We start from the raw sequence: 8,968 nt of genomic DNA on the forward strand, positions 1-8,968 counted from the left end.
AACAACTCTTTCAACAGCTGAAGCAGAATACATTGCTGCAGCCTCCTGTTGTGCTAAGCTTTTATGGATCAAACAACAATTGGATGATTTTGGAGTGTACACTGACTGTGTGCCTCTTTTGTGTGATAACGCAGGTGCACTCAACATGGCCAAAAATTCAGTCCAACATAAAAGAACCAAGCACATTGATGTGAGACATCATTTTCTCAGAGGCAATGTGGAGAAGGGGTTTATCGATATGAAGTTCACTACAATAAAAGGTACTTTTAGCGGTGATTATTTAGTGGCAATAAAACAATTGCTAGTAATTTATTCCTTATTCTAAATTATTAGCGGCTAATGTGAATTAGGCGGCGAAGCTACGTATTTAGAGGCAATTAAAACAATTGGCCAGCAAAAGAGTGAAACTTTGCTTTTTAACCTTCTCTCCGAATGCAAACTCTATATTTTCTCATTTTTCTCCCTTTTCTCTTACTTCTCCCACCTTTGATTTTTCTTTCTATTGTTTCTCTTTTTTTCTTTTCCTATCTAAATCATCTTAGATTTCCCCAGGCCTTTGGCAATCAATGAATGGTGAAAATAATAGCAGCAACCAATATGGAAGAATAAGATGAACACAGCATTACAACATTGACAATGCCCGATTAATCAGTTATAGATTGAAACCCTCTACCTTAATACTATCGTCGATATCTCCATCACTGTCAGTTACCTCTCTAATACTTTCGCAAATTTTTCTTCTTTTATTTATCATTTGCTATCTACATCCTTATATAGATAGATTATTTTATGTATTCCTCTTTTGTAGGAATTAGCTATTCTCAATTGTATTTTTGTTGTTAGCTTGGAATTTATCTGATATTTATTTTGTAATAATACGAACTGGGTTTAATTATACTTCATTTGCCATTTATTATATTGCTTGTGATGGAATTTGATTCTAAATTAATTGAGTACTCTATATTACTTTCGTTGTTGCTTCAAGAGGATAAATTTAAGAAGCCTATTAAGTGTTTGATAAAATGTCACACATAGATATGTTTGCTTGGATGATAATAATTTAATGTGTATGGTGTTTTACTAGCAATTTTATAAATCTTTGAATGGCCGGACATTGTTTATTTATTTTTTCACTCATTCGTAGGTTAAGAAGTTTTAATTTATGTTACCCTAAGTTAGATTAGTAACACTTGAGAAGTTTAAAGACAAAAGATCACAAAGAGGAGAAATAGAGCATAAGAAGATGAAACAATATACTAAATGGGGAGAAATTTCTCTGTTTGCGTCTGTTATTTCTTTACCACAATCTATATAAAAGCCGATGCAACAGTAGACTAAATGAGATCACACAAAGACTTATGCTGACAACAGAAAGGTAAAAACTTTCTAACATAAAAAAACCATATCTTGAATTATATATTGTTTTAACTTAGTAAACAATTGAATAGCTGAGTTATTGGTGTTATTTCATTATTTGTAGCCGTAGGATTGAAATTTTGAAGATATAGTGTGAGAGTCCAAGCATGGACTAGTTATTGTACCGTGGGTGAGGATTTGAACGGAAAGTGCTTCCAGTTAAAATACCTTCTTAGCTTGAGTACAAATGGGGAAACTTTCTAGTTAGTGAACATTTTTCTTATTGTATCTTTTTTAAGTAGAGGGAAAGGCAAGAAGTTAGAACGTTCTGGTCTTAGTACACACCGGTAATTTTATATCTTTATTATCTGTTCTTCCATACCATATATAAATAATTGTTAGGATATCTCTACATATAAATAAATAATTGGATGATCAGCCATTTTTATTATTAATATTTTGTTTGTGCTAGGTTGTTTACAGTTGTGGATAGCATAATTTTGCTTGTTACAAGGCCACATTGAGAATGTATAACATCTAAAGCAACAATAGAGTACAACAATACAACAAACAAAGTAATCGTTATTGTAGAGGCTTACAGGACTTTCAGGGATAGAGGTCCTTATCCTGCAGATCATGTTGTTAGGGTTCTTCATTGAGAGTTTTTTCATGGTCAATGACAGCTCATCAACAACTACCTTTTTAGCTGTTGTGAGTGTTCTTTATATATCATAATTTTGATCTCAATTTGTCCATAATCTACTTAAAGTAGACTTAGTGTACATTGTTTTTTGCAACAGGATATGGATGGGAGTGTTCCCTTCTTCTGATGTATGCTCCTTTCTGATAAATAATGTGATTTTGGCTTAGCTTGCATTTAAATACTGTAATGTAGCTAAACCTTTTATAGGAAAAAATGAAGCTAACAAGAAAATTGTTAAAATGGATCAAGGTAAGATGGCAAGACTGATCGTATCCAGGTTGGTATATTATTTCACTAATCGATTTGATTGATTTAAGTTAAACTTTTTTGAATCAGTAGTTTCTCTTTTATAGCACTGTTCTAATCACGTTAGGTGAACCTTGAGGAGCTAGTGATTTAAATGAATGTTGCAAACTTTATGAGCTACGAGCTAAATTAACTACAATGCTTGAACTTTTATTTGGTAACTGCACACGTCTTATTGTATTAGTCCTTTCTGCGATGATTTATGCTTTTGTTGAGTTGTCTCATCTGTTTCTATCTTTTTATCATAAAATCAGTAAAATCTAATAAAGAAGATTGTTTCTAAAATATAACTCCAATCCTTTGTTATTTTTTTGTGCTGAATTGGTACTAAATTATTGTTCCTGAGTGTTTACCCTCGAATCCGGATAACAATTGAATTTATATGGGGTTTTAAGGATCCGTGAACTAAAAGATACAAAAGGTTTTTAGGTTGAGGAAAAATAAAGATGAAGACTCAACAATTGCTGTTAAAGTAAATAATTGCAGAATATAATATTGCTTAGAACAATTGTGCTTGATGCCTACAAGAATTTAGAGAGATCTCCTTTTATACATTCTGATTAAGGGTAAAAATAAGGTAGGTAAATTGATTACATCGTGGATCCCTGTAATTACGCCTTAATGGCCTGAAGTGGTTGAGAAAATCACGTTTGGGCGAGATATCCGGCGACGCTTGGTTATCCGTTACGAGTCCGGCTTCCGACCTTGTGTGTTTCTCCATCCGGTGGTGACTCATATCGAGCTCTGTAACGGTCTCGAAATGACTCGACCTCGGTTGTAGACGTGGCCGTCGTTCTACCTTGCATCCAGGTCGGGTTCGATGGCCCCGACTCGCTCCGGACCGGACCCAACCCGGTCGGGCTCAAGCAAAAAAGGGTATCACCCAATACACTGAGAAGAATCTTGCAACTGTTTCTCGGAAAAAATTGTGGTTCTAGCCAAGATTTTTTTATTCTTAAATGCGTCATTTGAGCTTCACTTTTCTTTGAAGAGGGTCAGTTTTCAACAGTTTTTATTGATTACCTTGTATTATTCGAAAATCAAATAAAAATTGCTTGTCTCAATGTGTGTTCTTATTAACTTAATAGGAACTAGCAGCAATAAATGTGACCCTCAATGAACAAAGAGCTAGGAGTGAGAACTTGAAAAGCATCAAGGTTCATTTTTGCCTTCATAGTCTACATTTCAACTGTGGATAAGTTAATTCCTTTTCATCAGTAGATGCACTAAATTTTCTGCAATTTTTGTTATGCAGTTTGATTTGGATCTAAAATCCACAAATGACATGGATGCAGATTTAGTATCCAACTGATGCAACTTGCTGGTTCAACAAGAACCGTCCGTGCTGGTTTAAATTTTTTGGAATTAGCGTAGTATGAAATTAGGCTTGTCAGATTGAGAAACTACCGATATTGGATTCAAATGATGTATTTTTTTCTTTTATGTTGTTGACACAATTTTTTTACATTGTCGATTTAATGATACATATTGTGCTTTATAAAATGAATTTTAGAAACATTCTTATGTTATTATTTATGGGAGAATATTGTTATCACTACCAAAAAATGACATTGGAATCATTTTAAATGACAAATAGGCATGATATTTTCAGGTTCTACCATTTGCCATTACGTAAATTGTTTTATCGGTAATAAGAAGGGTAAGGATAATGGCCACGAAAAGGTTCTCTTTTTACCGGCAATAAATGAATATTTGCTGGCCATAGCAAGTGCTACTAAAATCATTTAAAAGGCTAATTTAGGGGTAGTGTTAGTGGCTATTATAATTGCTGGTAAACAAATGCCGCTAAAAGATCAAATTTTTAGTGGCAATTATTGGGAACTTTACCAGCATTCACTATAATTGCCGCTAAAGGTTTAGTGACGCTGGATACAACGACAAATAATTAATTGCCGGTAAAGGTTCTTGTGGCAATTTTTATTGCCGCTAAAATAAAATTTTATTGCCGCAAAAAGCCTTTTTTTGTTGTAGTGGTTTTGCACCACAGAAGATCAAATTGCAGATATATTCACCAAAGCACTAAGCAGAGAACACTTTGAGAGAAACAGGCTGGCACTGGGGCTAATAAATCCTAATTGAGAACCTGATTCCTACTATATGGCTATGAAAATCACATACAAGTAAAATTAGCTAAAGTGTTTTCCGGCCAAGTCTAACTCACTTCTATACCGTTACAGGTAGACACACATGATGATTATAGAAGTTGCTGAGGCAATGCATAAGCGTTAATAGAGGGTTGAGAATTTTTGAAAGATAAGTCCAGAACCTGGTTCTTGTACCACATGTTAGTAGTCTTGTGTTTTTCTCATGCATATCTCAAAAGAAACAAAAAAAATATTTGATTGCCACGTCATCAACCTTTTAATACACTGTATGCCATGTCTTTTCATTCATATCCTTTCACTTCCCTCTGAAACGTTGCACCTCCCCACAAAACTACCGCCGTTTCAGAACCGGTTTCTCTCTCCCTCATAATTGACTCTTCCCTTATTAAAACCCTCTCATCTCCAAAACCTTGAACGATCATCTTTCTCTCTCTCTTTCTTTCTCAACCCTTTCAGAACTTTCAAACTCATTCTCTACCATGGCTGAAGATCAAACAATCCTTCCCACCATTGAAGAGAAAACCCTAAAGAAAACCATAGACTCCTCCGTTCCTAGTGAAACACCTCTCACCATTCCCTCTTCCACCACTGCTGAAAGTGATACTCCTAAACCTGATTCTCCTTCACCATCTATCACTCTCATCACTCCCTCAAACAACATTCTCCCTCCAAGTGTTGATAACTCTGAAATCCCCAAAATTGATAGCTTTTCTGTCACCTGAGATTCTCAAGGAACAAAGCAATGATGGAGAAAAGAATGATACTCCACAGGTAGAAAAGGGTTCTGAGGAAGGTGTTGATCAGTCTACATGTACAGTAATCTCGGATTTTGTTGCACCCATGGAATCTCAGAAGAGGGAGGCCATAGAAAACATGTTGGCCATATCTGCTGAAGGAATAGTGTATGAGGTCACCTCTACTATGCCTGAGTCTCAGGGGGAAGAGACTCAGTCGTTGGTGGGAGAAGGAACGATGGTGCTCTTTAAACAACCTGCACCAGAAGAAACTACTAGGACCCCTCTTGAAAGACCTGACCACTCTCCTAAGGAAACAGGTCAGGAATCTTTTTCCCAGGTCAGTTTCGACCCTGCTCCTTCTCCTCACTTTGGTGTTGAGCCTCTGGAGGTAGTAACTCTTGCTATGAGGTCCAGTGATGAATATAATGTTACTCTAGATGTGTTCATTGCTAGAAGGAGGCCAGTAGTCACTCCTGAGCCCTCTTCTAAGCGACTTACTACGAGGTTGCAAAAAAAAGGAGGCTCTTGAGTTTGCCCTGCAGAATAGTAAAAGGAGTAGCAAGAAGAAGAAAAAACGGCTAGTAAAGGATGGAGAGATTGTTTGTTACAAGAACATTCCTGTAGTGGAAGTGGATGAGGAAGCTGAAGAGGAACCAAGTTCCTTAGTCAAGAGACCTCAGAACAAGAAACCATCTATTGCAAGTGCTTCAGAGGAGGCTATTGAGACGGCCAGTAAAAAGTTAGTGAAAAGTGTTGACAAGTTGAAACAAGTTGTGGCTGAAGAGTCAATGTCTGATGATGATGTACAAGTGAAATCAAATGGAAAGGGTAATGTGAAGGAACCCGGTTCTGTGAAGAAAGTGAAACGTGAAAGTGTGTTTGGTAAAGAAAGGTTGAGGTACCAGAAATTTCTGTGGGGTTGCACATTTGACCTTGAAATATCTGAGATGGCTGGTACGAGGCAAATACTTGAAATGGTCGAATTTCAAAAGTGGGGACATCTGTTCAAAGTGGATGTGCCCAAGGTCTATGAGGATGAGGTCCAAAGTTTCTATGCTGACCTCTTCACTGTTGAATCCGACCATATCTGTGCTTTAGTTATTGGTGTAGACATTGTTATGGATTCTGCTCTGTTGGGTGACATTCTTAAGGTTCCTGCTGATGGTGTATCTTCTGTTAGGGATGTCTGTGGCACAAACTTTAGGCATGCAATTGTCAAGGAAGTAGCAGTCCAGCGAGGGGAACAGGTGCATAAGAAAGCCTTGCTTCCTGTGTATCAGATCCTGTTTGAGTTGGTGAACAAAGTCCTGCTACCTCGTGCTGAGAGAAGGTCTATCACATCCAAGTCTGATCTGTATTTGATGGAAGCACTGGATGGGTTTTGATCTGTTAATCTGTTAGCCATAATTATTGAGCACATGCAAAAGGTGACAGCTTTCAAAGATGGAAATCATGGTCTCCCCTATGGATTTCTTCTCACGTATGTTTTCAAGTTCTTTAATATGTCTTTGGGACAGCCAAAAGTGGGGACCAAGAAGCAGACCTTCTCGAAAACTACTCTAGAGGAATGTGAATGTGTTGAAAAATGTGGAGGGGTAGGAAGCACTTCGACGATCTCACAGCTTATCAATTCCCAGAACAGTGCTAATGAGGAGATTAGGAAGTTAAACTCAAGGAATGCCATTCTAGAGACTCAGCTAAGTCAGGCTCAAGAGGCACCAGGGTCCTCCAGTTCATCATGTGCAGAGGTTGCTTCTCTGACCAAAGAAAATGCTGATCTCAGGCAACATGTTGAGAACCTGAAGGAGAAACTGCGCGCAGAGCAAATGTCCGCAAATGCTAGGATTGATCTCATTCTCAACACTCTTGCTGCTGCTTCTAACCCCTCTTCCTCTAGTGTCCCCTAGGCTAATCCACCAGTGACCAGTGCCCAGTTTCCAGTTTATCTTCTCCATTCTGATGACTTCGTCGTAGTTGTTTTTACTTTTTTTTTTTGTTATTTTGTGGTATGGATGGAATTCACATGAACTGCTTCTATTTTCAACAGTCCAAATTTGCCTTTGTTGTACAACAGAGGCTTATGTTTTTTAATATTAATGAAAACACTCCTCTTTTGTTGTTTATGCTTATGTTTCTCTGCTTCTCTTTTCTATCATGTGGTGTACACATAACTGACGTGAGTTAGCTAGGCTACACTTCTTTATGCTGCTTGCTTGCTTGTGTATTTTAATGATGCCAAAAGTGGGAAGAGTGGTTGAGCAAAATTGAAGGGACTGATTCATGAGGAAGCACAAATTCAGGGGGAACTTGTGATGTTCCTGTTACTCTATCTGGTTTCTGTTGTTCTAAATATGATTGCCAATTTTTAAGTTTGTTATCATCAAAAAGGGGGAAATTGATGGGTTTACAGTACCATAGCTTTATGTTTTGATGATCTAACAAATTTACTGTCAAAGAACCAGATAAGGAACCTGATACACTTGGTACACAACTCAAATCAACGGACTTAAGCTAATGTGAGTTGCTATGACTTCAGAAGAAAAAGAATCAACACAGGGACCTGATCCTCTTGAGTTCCCCTAACAGTAGTACAAAGTCAACTGTCTACAGCTGAAAAGTGAACTGCCTGCACTGTACACGCAAACAGTGCAGCACAGTACAACGGTCACTTCTCATTGACCAACCAAGTGATTACATCATTCAAGTGATGTCATCCAAGTTGTAATAACAAAGAGCATTACAACAAAACATCACTTGAACACTTGAGAATTCATTCAAACACTTCAACCGTCTATCCATCAAGCATTCAATTCTCAAGTGTATCAAGAACAAAGTACAACACTACTACGGATCGACCGGTTCCTACAGCAAGTATCTTGTATGTCCTTAGTTGAGTTGTAGCTTTGTAATTGTTCTTCATTGTAATTCCTACTTTGCTTATCTAGAAGCTTTAATTAGGAACCCCTTGTAAACCATAAACCTTTAGTGTTTTGTATCGTGACTAGAGTTAGTCATGAGTTAAAGTCTTTGTAATAGGTGTATTGCAAAGTGGCTTGTAATAGGTGTATTACAAGTTAGTGAGCGATTAAGAGTTATATTCCTAGATTGCATAGGTTGTAATCTAAAAGATTGCTCATAGTGAAGTTGAAATCCTGCAGTGTAGGTCGTGGTTTTTTATCCCCTTGAACAGGGATTTTTCCACGTAAAAGTTCCCTGTTCCATTTACTTACGGTTTCATTAGCTTTATCTGTGGAAACCTATATATGACCTGGTCTCTATATAGTTTGATGGACTCATAAATTCTATCATAAAAATAGTCGGCAGATATATAATGTATGTATAATTTATGAATAATATATGTATAAATTCATATAATCTGTGTATATCGGCTACAAAAGTAAACAATAAATCTGATCGGCTATTTGTGTAACAATATTTTTGGTCTTTTTAATTCTACTTTCAGCAAGAAGTTACAACAAAAGTTGGCTTTAGGGAAAGTGGAGGAGAAGGAGAGTGATAGAGAGCTAAACAATTGGTGCCATTAGGGAAAAGATCTCTTAATTTGCAAAAAAATTTAAAAAAATAAACTTTTTTGCAAGTCCAAATTGAGTTTTTATGTCAATTGAAAAAGGATGTGAAGGCCGTAGAATAACCAACATAGGATCTTAGGGCGCTCAAGTCGGCTTTGTATTTACCAGGTTTTGCCACAATGCTAAAACTACAGTGAATGCATCTATCAT

The 8,968-nt window shown here is 36.9% G+C and overlaps 1 long non-coding RNA gene across 2 annotated transcripts; it reads left to right on the forward strand.

Annotated features, from left to right (window-relative positions):
• On the forward strand, nucleotides 415-3,841 carry LOC109240069. Of its 2 annotated transcripts, XR_002070001.1 has the most exons (6): nucleotides 415-703; nucleotides 1,829-2,067; nucleotides 2,157-2,187; nucleotides 2,267-2,336; nucleotides 3,454-3,522; nucleotides 3,621-3,841. It is a non-coding gene; the product is annotated as an uncharacterized LOC109240069 (long non-coding RNA). The 2 variants fall into 2 exon arrangements; XR_002070000.1 differs by lacking the exon at nucleotides 3,454-3,522.

The sequence above is a fragment of the Nicotiana attenuata genome, chromosome 1, assembly GCF_001879085.1.
Source record: "Nicotiana attenuata strain UT chromosome 1, NIATTr2, whole genome shotgun sequence".
In the NCBI taxonomy this organism is placed as follows: Eukaryota; Viridiplantae; Streptophyta; class Magnoliopsida; order Solanales; family Solanaceae; genus Nicotiana; species Nicotiana attenuata.